The sequence below is a fragment of the Myotis yumanensis genome, unplaced genomic scaffold, assembly GCF_028538775.1.
Source record: "Myotis yumanensis isolate MYYU_CA2020_CCGP unplaced genomic scaffold, mMyoYum1.0.hap1 SCAF_3, whole genome shotgun sequence".
Lineage (NCBI taxonomy): Eukaryota > Metazoa > Chordata > Mammalia > Chiroptera > Vespertilionidae > Myotis > Myotis yumanensis.
This window is the reverse complement of record NW_027223754.1, coordinates 133,393,368-133,411,267: the sequence shown is the minus strand read 5'-3', so window position 1 is coordinate 133,411,267 and position 17,900 is coordinate 133,393,368.

Here is a 17,900-nt window from a genome sequence, read left to right as displayed (position 1 = left end):
CTAAATGTATTATGTGAAAACTTCCTAGAATGTCATTTGGCAAAGAGTGAGAACTCAATACTAGCTCTTATTGCCATTATTATCACTATAGTTATTACTTTCAGGTGGCATCTTCTGATTCATTGACTGCCTTCTTCTGGGATTTCATAATCTTTACTTTGTACTATCCAATGTTCTCCCACTTTGTCATCCCACTTTAATTTGTGCTTTGCTCTGCCACTTGAGTGATTCCACAGACTTTAAAAAACCTACCATATATTCTACTTATATTATTTGTATATTTTTCTACTTGACTGATATTTGTAAGGGGAACAATCTTATCTTATACAACTTTATATTTCTAGGGCTTGGCATGGAGCTAAAACTTAAATCTTTGTTAAGAAGAATAATGAATGAATGAATGTTAGTTTATTTAAAGCTATGATGTAATCCAAGGCTTAAAGTTTCATGGTCATCAAATTATATTTACTAAATAGAATCCTGAAGAGACAAAGAAAAAAAGGATATGGTGTTCTTATTCTGTGTGTATTTAAAACATATAATTAGAATCTTACACAAATTGTTGCAGGATGTCTCCAGGTTTAATTTAATTCTTTTCTGTCTAAATAGACCCCCTCTGGTTAATCTCTTTACCATTGCATGAGGCCAATTAAAAGCTACTTTATAATGTTTTCTTAGAGAATTAACAATCCATAATAGGCCCTCTCTAAGTAACCTTGCTCAGAAATCCAAGAAGTACTTAGTAACTTTTGAGCCCAGCATTAGGTGACAGACAAATATTTGACACCTGCCTTGGCCAGAGTGCCTAGGACAACACAGCAGGCTCTCCCATTAGATAAGGTATAAGTTAAAACCTACAATCCACATTTTATACTGGTTAGTCAGCATCAGCATCTAATTGTTAATCTTTTGAAAAAAACAAAAGTGGTAGAACCTTTGCAACTAAAACTAGCTATTTTGAACAGATTGGAATTCAAGAATAATAATTTTGTTGATTGTGCCAAAGGAATCATTAATTTGATCAGTGTAAGCATCAAATTCAAATAATTCTGGGAACAATGTCAGTTTATTCCATGATCATTTATTTAACTTCAAAATTGGACATGTCCGTACAATTACACTCAGAGCAGCAATCCTGAAAGTAGACTAAATGATGGATGTCACTGGGCTGGCCAATTATTAGGGCTTTCTGACAACAGAATTGTATACTTTTCTTTGGTGGTGAATTACTGCCTGAGATTGGAAAGTCAGTTTCCTATGGATTTAGATGCAAAAGACATTTACCTATAAATGAGTAAGGATTTATCCATAACTACTGTAATTATAAATACTGATTTGAGATTATAATACTCATTCTTTACATTACTCACATGAGAGGTAATTGTCTTATCTTCTGAAATTATATAAATTTTTGTGGTCATTTAGCCTCTATATTAGAATTTAAGTGTATTCTTATTTATGCTTTGGTTCTTTACTGAATTACATGCTTCTGAAATATAGAAGTGCTTTCATTATGTTTTTGTATTATCTTTCCACAATGCTTTTCACATATTAGATAAATAAAAAAATAACCAAAGTTTCTATTTAGGTATATAAATGCTATATTTAACATAAATGTAAAAATAAAAAATCAGAGGTTCAGAGAGTTTAAAAGACTCTTCACCCAATTTCACCAGAGTAAAAAAATGCAAATTTCACCAGAGTAAAAAATGCAAAGGCTGGGAAAGTCCACGGCTCTATTCACCATGCCATAATACATTACATAATTGATTATTACTAAAGGCAGGCCCTTAAAAAATAGTCTATAAGTCCTAGAAACATTTTGGTTAAAAGTTACTCAGCTGAATAATTGGAAAAAAAGCCATGGAATTTGATAATATTTATGTTGTAGAGTAAATATCCAAGAGCAGCTAGGAGACTTTTAAAAAGGAGCAGGAGGTGAGGTCTTGCCACAGCTAATGTCAGAACTTAATATGAAGCTCTAATAAATGAGACAGTGTGGCACTGACTCAACGAAAGAAAAATCGATAACAGAATTCTTAATAGAGATTCCAGAAAGAAACCCATTGTGTGACTGTATTCCTTAGTTAAGTCAGAGCTGTGCTTCTCAGAGTCCCCATAGTTTTGCTGGGGATGATATTTTCAAAACTTGTATTCATTATATTACTTCAAGATCTGATTTACATTTTTGCTAATAATCTTTTCCTGATTATTTTAACCCAGTGATTTTCAAGCTTCTTTACCTCATGGCACATATAAACTAATTACCAAAATTCTGATCTGACTAAATGGGTATGATTTTGATTCATTCGCATTGGAGGGTTATTGTTGTATTGGCTGTTGTCATTTTTGTATTTGAGAGTCTAAGAGAAAAGAGGTCAGTGGCCCTGACTAGTCAGGTATTGCATTTTAAAAATTCTTATGGCACATGGCTTGAAAATAGCTGCCTTAACAAAAAATGAATCCTACCTTCTCTGGACCTCTGGACCTTATTACTAGGAAGTGATAACAGGTTGTCAAGGGGGGAAATCCAGACACAACATGAAAAATAACTTATTCCTAAACCAGAACTTTAAGAATGAGCCCTTGTTTTTGTTGGACAGATTATAAAGTTCTATGAAGTTATGTTAAAGGAATACCACAATATTTAACCTTCAATTTAAGTAAATAACCACAAAAATTTTATCATTTCAAAGTTACTGCCTGGTTGAACATTTTATTAGCATAACATTTTAATATACAGGTAGAATTTCTCAAGCTTCGCTCCTTAACATATTGATAGGTACTTTTAGTAAATTTGGATACATTTGGCAAATGCTGTTAAATATAAACTACTTATTGCTTACCTAGCATACAGATTCCTCTGACAAACCTGGACATAAAGAATTGCTGAACTTGTTTAGACTCATCTTTTCTATAGTTTCTTGTACACAGAATGCATTTTTTTAAAAATTGTGCATAAATTGAAATGTCTGTGTACTTATCTTTCAAAGTTCTTAAATTCATAGTATCATATATATATATATATATATATATATGAAAATTCTTATGGTAATCTCTCTTAATCTTAAAATTTAGATTAAAATTTTCAATAAATAATTCATATGGCTCAAAAATCATATGAATCAAAAGTGCTCCATTTGGATTTTTCTATTTCATTTCTGTCCTTGTCTGCTACTCTCATGATTAGCCCTCCATTTTCTTTTCTTTTCTTTTTTTTTTTTTTTTTTTTTTTGGCTTTTTGTGTATGCTTCCAGTGTTGTTGTTTTTTTTAACACTAGAAAATAAAAATACAGATATATATTTTATCTGTCCCCTATTTATTTTATACTTCATTTTTTTTCACTTAAAATATATTTATTGTGCAGGTTCAGAAACATTTGTCTTTAATCTTTATACTGAAAGAAAGCTTGAGGAACTGTGAATAAGGTTTATGTGGAATGTTGTGCTGAAAGTCTGTATCTTCTTTTTCATTTGTGACAATCTTTTTTGCTTGGCTTTTTAAATTTGAAGTTCAATAACTTTATGAAGAAATGTCTTATTGCTATGAATAAGGTTTCCTTGGTACACAATGTGATCTTTCAATATATGAAGAGGTCATGGTTTTTCTATTCCAGAATATTTTCTTCAATTACATATTAAATTTTTTTGTTTTGTCTCATAGTTTTATTTTCTTCTTCAGGAATTTCAATTATATGTACAATGAATCATCTCTTCCATCCTTAATATTCATCACATTGTCTATCTTATATAAATGTATATATGGTTTTGTTAGGATCTATTCTCCTTTCTGTTTCTTCAATTTAAGGTTTTATTTCTGAAATTTTTTCACTGTTTCCTTTCTTCTACCAGTTTCCTGTGTTTCTTTCTCCTGTTGTATGTTTGTCACCTACTGCAGCCTACACAACCATTCTTAATGCTTAAATTTTTGGTCTTCCATTACAACAGCAATTGCTACATTCAGTTAGTTTTATATGTTGGTGATAGTGCATGCTATAATGTTGATTAATATTCTAAATGCTTTGTGACAACCTTTCTTTCTAGTGAATTTTATTCTAGCCATTTTTCCTTATTTATGGCAGTTTTGTAAATATTTCTTGTAACAGTGTATGAATTGTTTAAATTTTAAATAAGAATATTTACATTTAAGAGAGATAGATTTATCTAGATGAACTATTAGCTAATGATTTGTATCTGTGTGTGTTGGGAGGGTGGAGTTGGGAAGAAAAGGGCCAGGATAACTTTCAAATTTACAATCCTGATTTCTTGTCCATCTATGTGGTAAGATTCTGCAACTTATTTAAATCCTCTGTACTTTATAAAAATGTGCTGTTTTCACTGGTTTGCTGTGAGGAAAATATCAAGCACAGTTTTGGTTATATAATAAACTTGGAGTGTATGAAATTTCTTATACTTGTTTTAGCTTTTCTCTGACCTAGTTTGACTGTGCAATAAAGGTAGAAAAAGGTTGGCCTCTACTGTAGCATACATTTAAGCACAGAAAGGAAATAAGTGTTGAAGTATGAGTAGCCAAAACCTTGCCTTGATAATTCTGTGTAGTTGGGGGCTTTTTTTGTTTTGTTTTTTGTTTTGGCATCAACCTCATTCATTGTCTTGGACATTAAGCAGATACCAACTTTGGCCCGCTCCATTAGGAAGTGCTTTGATACAGTACTTGTTAATCACCTTAGTGAATCGAAACTATAGATGCTCAAAGAAGGATGGATGAATATCATCTTAAAATTATCAATCCTCTTCACAAGACCCTTAGCTTTAAGTAATGAAAGATTCTTTTGACTTTCAGTGCATTTTCTGGGCATGTTTATTGATTATGTGTTGCATTTTTCTATGACAGTTCGGTAGAAAATATTAGTACAGTTATGACATTAAAGATTATAAGTTTTTGACTGTCATATGAGATAATTAATCATTCATCTGTATCTCTTTAGTTCAGTACATTTGTACATATTTTATAAATACAAGAGTCTTTTTTATTTGATATCATAATGGCCTACTTAAACCAACAAAAAGGAAAATATGAATTAATTAAAACTATCTAAATCTTTAAAATATATGTACATACAAAATTAGAATGTAAACTGCAGTGAAAAAAGTTATTTACCTTTTATTAAAAAGTAAACTTCTAAATTAAAATATGTATCTAATTAAGTATATTCTTATATATAAGTCTGTGAAATTATTTTATAAACCTGTGTACTTCTTTATGAAGAATTATATCATCTTGATACATTACAGAACAAGACACTTATTGATAAACTTTAATAATAATATATATACACTTCAAACTTTTTTAGGAAATATCTTCCAGTGTACACTTTAGAAAACTTGGATAATTTATAAAATTGAACTTGGCAGCTCAAAAGAGATTGAGTACAAAAATTTATGTGCTATGGTTACTATATTTCAGTAACTTGCTTAAGAAACAGCTATTTTATTAAATAATTTTTTTAAGGAGAAAAACTTAAGAGAAACTTTAAAAAACATAGATTTGTTGTGATTTGCTGGAAATTGAAATATTAATAAGTGTTATCTAAACAGAAATGGATTTATTTTTGCCCTTTGAAACTGAGGCTAAAAGCTTGGTGAAAATCAACTTCCTCTTCAAAGATTTACAATTCTTTTTTTTTTCCATGTGAACATAAATGCTGGAATATCATTTTCTCTTTAAGAGTACAGTATTTGTGCTTCAGAGCCAAAGCAAACTAACGCCATCTGGGAACTTGCCATTCCTCACCTTTCAGTTTATTCACTGAGTTGAAATGATGACCCATGGCTCTTACATTTGGGGATGTCAGTTCACCTCAAAAACTGCTGAATGAATTTCATTTGTTAGCCCATGTGATTTTTATCTGCCTTTATTACTTTTATTTGTTTTCATATCAGTCTCTCTCGAGCCAACAATATATAAGTTCTTAACAATGTATAATTCTTCTTTTTATGTATCTCAGTTTCCAGTGTGGTACCAGTCACAAACATACATCTATGAATTCAATAGAAAATGATGACCTGTAATACTTAATTTTAGCTTCCAAGTCTAATACAGAGCATTTAAAAATATCCTATTTTCAAATTCTTATTGCATATAGCTGAAACTACACAGCACATTGTTGCAAAGATCTTCTGTGTTCTTGTCACACATGCTTTCTCCTCTGTTATTATGTAGCTTTTCTCACTGATTCTCAATATTTTATGCTTTTGAAATGTCTTTTCATCACCTTTTCCATCACTGTTAGGTTTTGTTAATAAAACTTATTAACCTTGTTAGGAACAAACTTTCATTTCTACTTTGACTTTCCTTTCAAACTTTTCCCTAGCAGGTTTTAAATCTCTTATGAACTCTCTACCCAGACCCAAAATCTTTTAATTTTTAAGACTTTTCTAGTTCAATTGCATTTCTCTTTATTTTATAACTAGAGGCCCAGTGCATGAAATTCATACACTGGGTGGGGGATCCCTCAGCCCAGTCTATATACTCTCCAATCTGGGACCCCTCGGGGGATGTCCAACTGCCGGTTTAGGGATTGGGCCTAAAAATCCTTCTCACAACCCAGGACTGCTGGCTCCCAACCACTTGCCTCCTGCCAGCCTGATCACCCCCTAACTACTCCCCTGCCAGGCCTGGTTGCCCACAACTGCCCTCCCCTGCTGGCCATCTTTTGGCTGTGGGTACCTCCATCTTTGAGGGTGGAGCAGTCAATTAGCATATTCCCTCCTTATTGGCTGTAAGCGCTGCCATCTTTGCGATGGCTTGAGTGTTGATTAGCATATTCCCTCTTTATTAGATAGGATTTTTTGTATGTCTAGATGGTGTCTTAGGAGCTGACACCACCATAAAAAGATGTGTTGAGCCTGGCTGGTGTAGCTCAGTTGGCTGGGCATCTTCCCACGCACCAGGAGGTTGCCAGTTGGATTCCAAGGCACATACCCAGGAGGGATGCTGCTTGAGTCCTGGTAGGAGAAGTGCAGGAGGCAGCCAATAGATATTGTGCTCTCACATTGATGTTTCTCTCTCTCTCCCTCTGCCTTCTTCTCTCTCTCTAAAAAAAAAAAAAAAAAAAAAAAAAATCAATACACTATCTATAATAATAAAAGCATAATATGCAAATTGACCAAAAGACTGAACAGCAGGATGACTGTCCTGATGACCTTCTGGACAACCACACTATGACATGCACTGCGATGCGATTGGTCAGGGGGACCCGTCATTGCCCTACGATCACCTTGCAGAGGAAGACCCAGGCGACCCTCTGTGGGGCGATCAATGGGGGGGCTCCATGATAGATCTCCTCAAAGAGGTAGGCCCAGGCTACCCAGCCAGTGGTGCTGCAGTGGGTAGGCAGCGCCTCCCTCTGCTGAGGGATCCATCTGGGGGCCCTGCAATCAATCGCTCCACAGAGGGAGGCCTAGGCCACTGGCCCATGATGCTGTGGCGGGTGTGCGGGGCCGGCCAGTGATTGCCCCGCAGAGGCTGGCCCAGGCCAACCAAGCAATCACACACCAGGCCTGTCGTCTGCAGAGGGAGGTGACCAGTGGCAGGGGAAGGGGGGAAGCACCACACAAATGGCAATTAGTGGCAGCAGTGGGGGCAGGGCCAGCTGCAGGTAGCTGGGGGAAGGAAAGCCCCGATAGGTCCTGATCACTGGCCAAGGACCCTACCTGAGGGGTCCCGGATTGTAAGAGGGTGCAGGCCAGGCTGAGGGACATCCCCAGCCTCCTGTACATGAATTTCATGCACCAGGCCTCTAGTACATTTATTAAAAAAGGATGTGTTGAGCGGTACATTCCAGGGACTATCCTGCCATTCTGTTTATAAATTTATTTATATTTTTAGGTGTATAAGCTATTTATTAATAGACAAGGTCTACTAATTTATTTCTTCTTGGTGGTCTTGGTGTACTAGCCTGGAACACAAAGACCCCAGAAGGGGGAAAGCCTTCTTTGGATCTGAATTTTCTTCAGTAATTCCAGGTCTTCTCAGAGCTTATTGTCCAGACCTTTAGCCAGGACCTGGCTGTATTTTACATCCTTCACATCCTTCAGTCTGTTCAACAACAAGTCTGAGATCTTGTACTGGTGTGGATTGATTATGTATAATGGTGACCACATATTCCACCTCATCCTTAGTGAGCACACTTGTCCTCTTGGTGAGGTTGATGTCTGCTTTCTTCAACATCACATGAGCAGATCTTCACCCCACACCCTCAACTTCTGTGATAGCAAAGGCTAATTTCCACTACCCATTGATACTCGTGTTGAGTATTCAAAAAATGAACTCCTCAGGGATCACCAGGGTCAGTGTAAAGGCTTCTTGTGGAAGTATACATTTATTTTTCAACTCATTCAGTCTCACAAGTGCAAGCGCATTGTTTAGGGCTGCATTCCCTCAGGAAAAGAGACTCTGGAATGGAGGTGTTTGTGCAGGTAACTTGGAGAGTGCTCTCAGGACTAGGACTAAACCCTGTGAGGGAGTGAGGGAGATAACTCTGAGCAAAGGGAGGGGTTACACTGAAACAGAGCTGTAACAAATGTCTCAGATCATAGGATTCTCTGCAGCTTGTATGGTTCTTCAGAGTTGTTCTTCCTTGAGATAAGGGACACAGTTTTTAATGTCCATATGGAACCTTCATTTGACTGGGAGGCATAACTTAGTGTGTGGCTCCCTTCAGCTGAGGCCATTTTTCAGAAAAGAATTTTCATTGGCACCTGCCAACTGTAAATATCTTCAGCATCTAAGGAATGAGCACCTCCATTCTGAAGGAGAAGTTCAGAGCGGCAAACCACACCATGTGACAAAAAAGAATAAAAAATAAATAAAAGAATACAGACTGTTTCCCCAACCACACCACTTTTTTAATACGAATTATAGTCTGCTTCCAAATCTCACTACATGTTTTTACAGATATTAATAATAAATAGTAAACAATTCTCTGGACAGAAATCCTTTACTTTTATTTATAAATTACTAACAACTACAAGGAAAAACATGTATGTCAACAATTATAGTTTGAAACACATGCATCTCAGAAATTGAAAAATAAGTAAATATGTAAAAGATATACAAAGTTATACATTCAAACTAATAAATGCATAAAAAACTCAACACCCAACAAAGAACAAATGTACATTTGCAAAAATGTGTTATATTCTAGGTCACAAATAAATATTAAATAAATTCCATGGAATTAACACCCTACAGAATATGCTGCCTAACCACAACAAATAAAATATGTATAGTTTATTAAAAATCCCACATATTGGAAGCTCCAAAGCATATTATTAATTTACCTTTGGGTTAAAAAAGGCAAAGGTAACAGTGAAATGCTTAGAACTGAACTACAGGAAAAAAAAAAAAAACACCAAAATTTGAGTAATGCTCTAAGATAAGAAAAAAGAAATATTTAAAAATCAATAGATTAAAAATTTAACTGAGAAAGCTTGAATAAAAACAACAGACTAAAAAAACAAGAAAAGCAAATTATAAAGAGAAAATCTATAATAATAAAATTGTAATATGCTAATTAGACCGACATCCCCCCCCCAGGACCTTCAGGACAAAGCCATGGGGGGGGGGGGGGTTGCGAGGCAGCTGCCCCAGCAGTGGGGGGAGCCCCTTGTACAAATTTCATGCATTGGGCCTCTAATAAGGAAAAAATAAAATGTAGAGAAGAATAATACCTAAAATAATATAAGGAAGGGACTTGGCAGGGCCCTGCTCCACCTGTCCACAGTGCTTTTGGAGGTCAAGGTGAAGAGAAAGGAGCTGCCTGTTGACCAGCTGTCTGCATGGAGAATGAGGAGGCCATGCATTTGGCTTTGGACTTTGTGTCTGTGTGTGAAGCAGTTTCTCTGTAAACTGGTGGCTGAGTACTTAATTACACCTCATCTCAGAATCGCAGAGGGCTTAATGAGATGACAAAGAGGAAGAACATGCTGTTGGCCGCACAGCAAGCATATAAACAATTTACGGACCTTCCCAACCAAGACTGAACACCCGCCAGGTCTCAGAGGCACCACCATCAGAACTGCTGGCGCCACTCTAGCTGATTACCCGCAGGTTTGGAAGCCAGGCCACCAGGGCCCTGCATCTGCTGTGCAGAGCTGCATAAAGGAGGCTGTGGTCGTCACAGACACATCCTACATGAATCCTAGAGACCAAAGTCCGGCCGATTCCAGCAGGACCCTGAGAAAATGGAGAAGCACCCGATATAAAATGGGTGGAACAAAAGGCTGAGAGTCGGAAGGAAAACAATTTCCCAAACCACACTCCACCCACATCAATGGGGGAATGCCTCTTGCTTGGGGACAAATTTAGCTTGTTACCTGCACTCCCATTAAAAAGGCCTCTGTTGAGACCCTAGAAATCCTATCTAATAATACACAAACATGGTAATTGACCGTACCTTCGCTACGCCTCCCATCGGCTAATCAGCGTGATATGCAAACTAACCGCCAACAAAGATGGCGGCTAATTTGCATACTGCAGGCAGGGTGGGACAGCACAGCTGCCAGTGCAAGAGCCGCCATCCAGGCCCTCGTGTGCGACCCCAGAAGCCGCCTGCCTGCCGCCCGTCAGGCGGCAGGTCGACCCCAGAAGCCCCAGAAGCCACCCAGAAGCAGGTGATTGGGGGGGAGATGGGGGTCCCCTGCCCAGGCCTGACGCCTCTGGCGGAGGCGTCAGGCCTGGGGAAGGGGCCGATCCGGCGATTGGAGGGTGATGGAGGTCGACGCCTCTGGCCGAGGGGTCAGGCATGGGTGGGAGTTGGAGCCGGCAATCGGAGGGGTCTGGGGGTCCCCTGCCCAGGCCTGACACCTGGGCAAGAGGCATCAGGCCTGGGTGGGGGGGTGGAGCCAGCAAACGGAGGGGTCTGGGGGTCCCCTGCCCAGGCCGGAACCTGGGCCAGAGGCGTTAGGCCTGGACCGGGGGGCCAGGCTGGCGATCAGTGTGAACTACAGAGGAAACACCTTTTCTGACCTCTCATTGGCTAAGCTCCCTGTATGCCACTGGTAATATTCTTAGTAACTTGGGTAATAAGAATCCAAGAAGGGGATATAGGGTTTTTCCACCTCACTACTGGCGAAAAAAACGAAGGTCCGCTGCTGGAGGGCTAAGAAATGTCATATCCTGCCCTAGCCGGTTTGGCTCAGTGGATAATGCCTTGGCCTGCCGATGGCAGGGTCTGGGTTCAATTCTGACCAAGGGCATGTACCTAGGTTGCAGGCTCCTCCGTGGCCGGGGCCCAGGTCAGGACTCATGCAGGAGGCAACCAATCAAAGTGTTCCTCTCACTTTGATGTTTCTCTCTGTCTTTTCCCTTTCTCTTCCACATTCTCTAAAAATCAATGGAAACATATCCTCAGGTGAGGATAAAAAAAATAATAAAGAAATTATTATTATATGAAAGACACATCTTGAAAATGCCTAAAGAAAATTGTCATTTTTTCATGGTGAAGGGACTGGAGTCCGTGTTGATGAAAAAACCTTGGTGGCTGCGGTGACTGGCAGTGGCTGCAGCAGCGGGGTGATGGGGCTGGTGCCTTCCCCTGATCAGCCCGGACACCTCCCACAAAGGAAGGCCAGACTGCGGCTTAGGCCCGCTCCCCAAGGGGAGCAGGGAGCGGGCCTAATCCATCACTAAGACACCCCCTGAGGGCTTCCAGTATGTGAGAGGGGGCAGGCTGGGCTGAGGGACACCCCCCCCCCCCAGTGCACGAATTTCGTGCACTGGGACCCTAGTGGAAAATATCCTCAGTAAGGATTAACAGCGTAAGGTCTCCGCTGGTTTCCTGATCTTGACCTGCCATCTTGGAGTCCTCAGGTTTCTCTGGCACTGAAGCGTCTTCTTAACTCTGGATAAGTTATCAGAAGGTGACAAGTACTGGTTCTTTGCTCATTAAGTTTATATTTTATTATTTTGAACCCCATTCTTCCTATATCTGGAAAGTTCTTAAGCCTTTTAAATCTATCCCTGGGCTAACAAAAACCCCATGCGGTTAGCTGTTGAAATGTCAAACTGACGTGACTCAAATCAACAATAATTTTCAGTGTTAATGTAATTTCTGTTTTTTTGTGCCCACTAAATATTTATCTTAAAAAAATATGTTTATCTAGCGTCTTCAGATATCAAACCCTAGATATAGTAGGAAGCAGATCCTCTTAGCAATGAATTAATGGGTGGTATTGGACACACTTAAAATCCCCCTGTTCAAAGGGGGCTCTCCGGTTTCACAAAACTTGTGGAAACACAGCCTGATGATGATTTCCTGTTTTCCTTTTTTACATAGACAACAGTATGATGATTGCCAGAGGAAAGGGGATTATGGGGAAGGCAGAAAAAGGTAAAGGGGTGATAAATGGTGATGGAAGGAGACCTGACAGGTGATGTATTGTAGAATTGTATACTTGAAACCTGTATAATTTCATTAACCAATGCCATTCCAATAAATTCAATGGAAAAAAAAACTTTGAGAATTAACTCTTCAATTAATTCTTTGAAATGACCTGTTCCTTTAATATATGAAAGCTTTATTTGCATATTTCTTTCACACCTTGGTGACACATCTTGGTGATTCCAGCAAACTTGAAAAGGGTAGGCATGAAGCAATTTTTGCTACCTGTGACCCCCAATTCCCGGAGGAGTCACTGTTATTTTGAGAAGCAGTGTGTGAGTGTATAGATTTTATTTATGCATAATTTAATTGGGCCTGTAAATACAGGTGCACTTCTTTTTTTAATTGAATTTATTGGGGTGACATTGGTTAATAAAATTGTATAGGTTTCAGGGGTATGGCTCTATAATACATCGTCCATATATTACATTTTGTGCCCTTCACCCAAGTCAAGTTTCCTTTCATCAACCGGTGCACTTCAGAATGACTTTTTGAGAAATGGAATTTCATTTTAATAACTTTTAAAAGGGATGCGGTCATCTAAAATACATCCTTAGGTTTTATTCCTATGTACACATGGCTTAGGAATTAGGATCCTGGGCTCTTTTCTTGATGCAAAAGATTTTATTTAATTGAAGCTCTTGGGTCTCAAAGCAATAACCGTGTGTCTCATCCCTCTTGGGCTGATCCCAAACAGGAGTGTCGGTACAGTGGATGAGGTGCCAGGGAGATTTGGAATTGAACTCCATGTCTGTATACATTTGCAAATTAATTGTTGTGTATATAACACCTGTATAATAAAAAGTATTCTCAAAAAAAAAAAAAGAAAGCCAAAAACTGTTTTTTTTAAGAGTAACAAAATAGCCGAAACCGGTTTGGCTCAGTGGATAGAGCGTCGGCCTGCGGACTGAAAGGTCCCAGGTTCGATTCTGGTCAAGGGCATGTACGTTGGTTGTGGGCACACCCCCAGTAGGAGATGTGCAGGAGGCAGCTGGTCGATGTTTCTCTGTCATCGATGTTTCTAACTCTCTATCCCTCTCTCTTCCTCTCTGTAAAAAAATCAGTAAAATATATTTTTTTAAAAAAAGAGTAACAAAATAGGCATTTATCAATACTCTGAGAAAAGAAGAGATTGTAATCAATTAAAATACAGAGTAAAATATAAATAATGACACAATACATATTTAACGATTATAAATGATAAATTTAAAACTAATAAATATGAAAAGCCATGCACTAAATTTTTAAAAATATGAAATAAACAAAATTCTGGAAAGTATTAAAAAAAAAACAAAAAAACATGAGCCATTAAAGAATGTCCTAGCAACAAATTGTATCAAATTCCAAAAAACAGAAAATTATTTTCTTATATGCTATGTACATTTTGTAATGCTAATATTATCTTGATTCCAAAACAAGATACAGGCAGCACACAAAAAGATTTGACCTATAGACTGTATTTTGCTCACCCCTGGTCTAGATTTAAGAAACTGATAGAATAACGTTTATAATGCAGTTCAAACTTAAACATGTGTCATGCCTATAGCCCTCCAGTCATGAATACTATAACAAATGGAGGAAATGTTCCCCCAGTATTCAAGCACTATTATCTGATTTAACAAAGACGTTGCTAGTGTCAGTGATGAATGAATGAAAGTTCAGCATTCATCTTTATTGTTTTACTTTATCTTACTAACTAATGTAAACAAAGGTATCAACCAATATTCATGTTGGAACTACCATGGATTGTCAATTACAGCTATAGTTTGGCTTTTTATAAAATAATGCAGCCAAAACTGATGAAAGCACTCTGTGAGAATCATTTGGCTATATGAAAATTCTATAAAAAGTATTTTATATTTTATTATTTTTAATAAAATTGTGAGTTATACATCCTTTGCATCTATAAAGTTTATTTTAAATCGATGTACACTAATAGATATGTCTATATGCATGCATATATTTTTAAACTTCACCAGCAGATCATTATATGAAGCTTGATTTCTAACTTCTCACACATTCAAATGAAAGTAGATATGCTGTCTTCAATGTGGGTACCTTTCATTTTTCTCAACTCCCTGTGTCCAATTGCTCCTTCAACATGGAATGACTTCACAGTCAACTTATGCTTATGTTACCCTAAACACTCTCTAAGATTTAGCTCACATTGACAACTTTAAAAACTTTCTTTCCTGCATACCCATAGTTTTATATTCCAAAATTAGTCAGAATTTTTTATATATCTCCCAATGCTTTATTAAAAGTTCTTTGAGAACTCATGCGCTATCTCTCCCATTTTCACTCCTTATGAAATTTAGCCATATATCTTTGCATAATGTTGAGTGCAATCTACTCACTTCAGTTGAAGAAGCACTGTGCAAATGAAATTGTCACAATATTTTTGTGAACTTTATTTCTTCCACATGAACTCCCTCTATTAATACTAATCTATTCACTTTCTCCTGAAACATACATGTGTAAGTAGACCTTTTACATGTATCTTTTACCGGTATGCATATTCATATATGTGTCTTGCCCGTGTTATTTCTCTAACTGAAAGTTCCTTGTCTTAGTTTGTTCAGGCTGCTATAACAAAATACCATGAACTGAACTGCTTGTAAGCCACAGAAATTTATCTTTTAAGGTTCTAAAAAAAAAAAAAAAATCCAATATCAAGGCAACAGCATGTTCTCATTTTGATGAGGGCCCTCTTCCTGGTTCACAGCTGGTGGTGCCTTCCCACCTGTCCTCACATGGTGGAAGGGGCAAGCCAGCTCTCTGAGGTATCTTTTATAAGGACACTAATTCTATTCATGAGGGTGCAGCTCGCATGACTTAATCAGTTCCCAAGGCCCTTATCACTTTGTGGATTAGGATTTTAACACATAAATTTGAGGGGGGGGGCAGGGGGTACAAACATTCAGATTATAGCATTCACCTATTTCTTCTTATCTGAATCCCAAGTTGAAGATCAAAATTAGTTCCCATCTCAAGCAGAAAGATATTTCCTGAAAAAAAGAGCCAAAGGAGAGTTTCTTTGAACTTTAATATGTTTTACTTGTCCGGTATTTCCCCCCAAAATTTATGTGTAAAGTTTGTACCTCCGTAACTGGATGTAGGTTTCTTAAAGAAAGGAGTTATTCCTTCCTCATCTTTACCAAACACAGAGTACTTCCAAAGCACTCAGAATAGATGCTGGATATAATGTTTCATGAATGAATACATTTTTCATAAGTTTCTGTATTCCCTACATTGCTAAATGGTGTTGAACACATTGTCACTCAATAAAAAGTTGTTGATTGATTGATATGTTAGTGAAACATAAAAACTGAAAGTAGTTGAAAATTAGACATATTTTATTGGAAGGCAATAAAACTATCTTTGGTTTCTAAGTATTTTAATGCTTTCAACTGTTTTTTTCAGTTTTTCATCACAGCCAAATTTTTATGCAATGTCACGAGGCTGTTGTTTGCTCAAATTTATAAGACCTTTAAAAATTCTTAGGCCCCATAGCAATGCCAGGATCTAGGAAATCTGCAGCCATTTATGATTAATGATGCTCTGTGTTTTATGAAGGATTATTAAAAACAGAAGCTTATGACTTCACTGTTTCTGACAATGACTTTAAACACAGGGTCAGTCCTTCAATTTTAACATTTCTTTGTAAGATTAAATTAAAGTAAAAACAATTGCATTGAGAGCTTCACCCAGATGTGACAAAATTGGAGACATAAGTTTTTAATCTGTTTCTTCCAATGAAACATCACCTTATTCATAGAATATTGACCATGAGCAAATGTTACTAAAGGGCCAATCTAGTCATCAGAAAAACATAGAGTTCAGGACTCTATCAGGCATCACATGGCCAATTCATAGAAGATGTCAACCAAAAGACTTAAGAGCAGCTTAAGAGCTGATGAATATTAAATGCTGTTCAATATTTGCATGTTCCTCCAGATGAGTAAGTGGAACAAGAATTCTCAAGCTTTAAAAATCAAAGTAGTTAAGGTTCTATTCAAAATTCAGTAAGTAAGCACTGAACGCTTCCGGAAAAAAATTATATGAGAACCATTTTAATTTAATTACTTAAAAATGATAATCATATGCTTCATCATATGAAAAAAAAATAGGATCAACATAATAGTTTGCTTTTAAATGGAAACTCCAGACTCAAGAACACACATTGATCTCCCTCTCTTATTTTGTTATCTACATACTAGAGGCCCAGTGTACCAGTGGGGTCCCTCAGCCTGGCCTGTGCCCTCTCAAAATCCGGGACTCCTTGGGGATGTCAGACTGGGATGTAGTAGTGTGCGAAGTGGCAGGTGGCCGAGGAGGAGCCCAAGCCCAGGCCGGGTGCCATGCTGCTCCCACTCATCCTGGCCATGTTGCACCTGCTGCTGCCGGTAAGCTCGCTGAGTGGAGCTCCCACTGAGGGAGTGCACTGACCACCAGGGGGCAGCTCCTGCATTGAGTGTCTGCCCCCTGGTGGTCAGTGAACATCATAGTGACCTGTCAATCAGTCGTTTGGTCATTTGGTTGCTTAGGCTTTTATATATCTACTAGAGGCCCGGTGCACAAAAATTTGTGCACTCGGGGGGGGGGGGGGGGGAGAGGGGGTCCCTCAGCCTGGCCTGTGCCCTCTCGCAGTCTGGGACCCCTCGGGAGATAATGACCTGCTGGCTTAGGCCTGCTCCCGGGTGGCAGAGGCCAGGCCCAATCCCTAGGTGCAGCCCCTGGTCAGGCTCAGAGCAGGGCCGATTGGGGAGTTGGGGCGCCGCCCCCTGTCATGCACAGAGCAGGGCGGATGGGGAGGTTGCGATGCCACCCCTAGTCACGTTCAGGGTAGGGCCGATTGGGGGGTTGGGGCACTGCCCCGTCACACTCAAGGCAGGGTCGATGGGGAGGTTGTGGCGCCACACCCTGCCACGCAAAGAGCAGGGCCGATCAGGGGGTTGGGGCGTTGCCCCCTGTCACACACAGAGCAGGGCCGATCAGGGGGGTTGAGGCTCCGTACCCTGTCACACACAGAGCAGGGCCCATCAGGGGTTTGGGGAGCTCCCCCCTGTCACACACAGAGCAGGGCCAATCAGGGGGTTGAGGAGCTCCCCCCTGTCACGCACAGAGCAGGGTCAATAGGGGAGCTGGGGCACCGCCCCCTGTCACATACAGAGCAGGGCCCGTGGGGGGGGGGGCGTAGTTGAGGCGCCACACCCTGTCACACTCAGGGCAGGGCCGATCAGGAGGTTGGGGTGCCGCCACTGTCACACTCAGGACAGGGCCGATGGGGAGGTATGGCTCTACCCCGTCTCACATAGAGCAGGGCCCGTGGGGGGAGGGTTGGGGTGCTGCCCCCTGTCACACACAGAGCCTCAGGGCTATCAGGGGGTTTGGGCGCTGCCCCCTGTCACGCTGATCCCGGTGCTGGGAGGCCTCGCAGCTCCGCTGATCCCGCCCGGCAGGGTCACAGATCCGGGTCCCAGACACAGACAG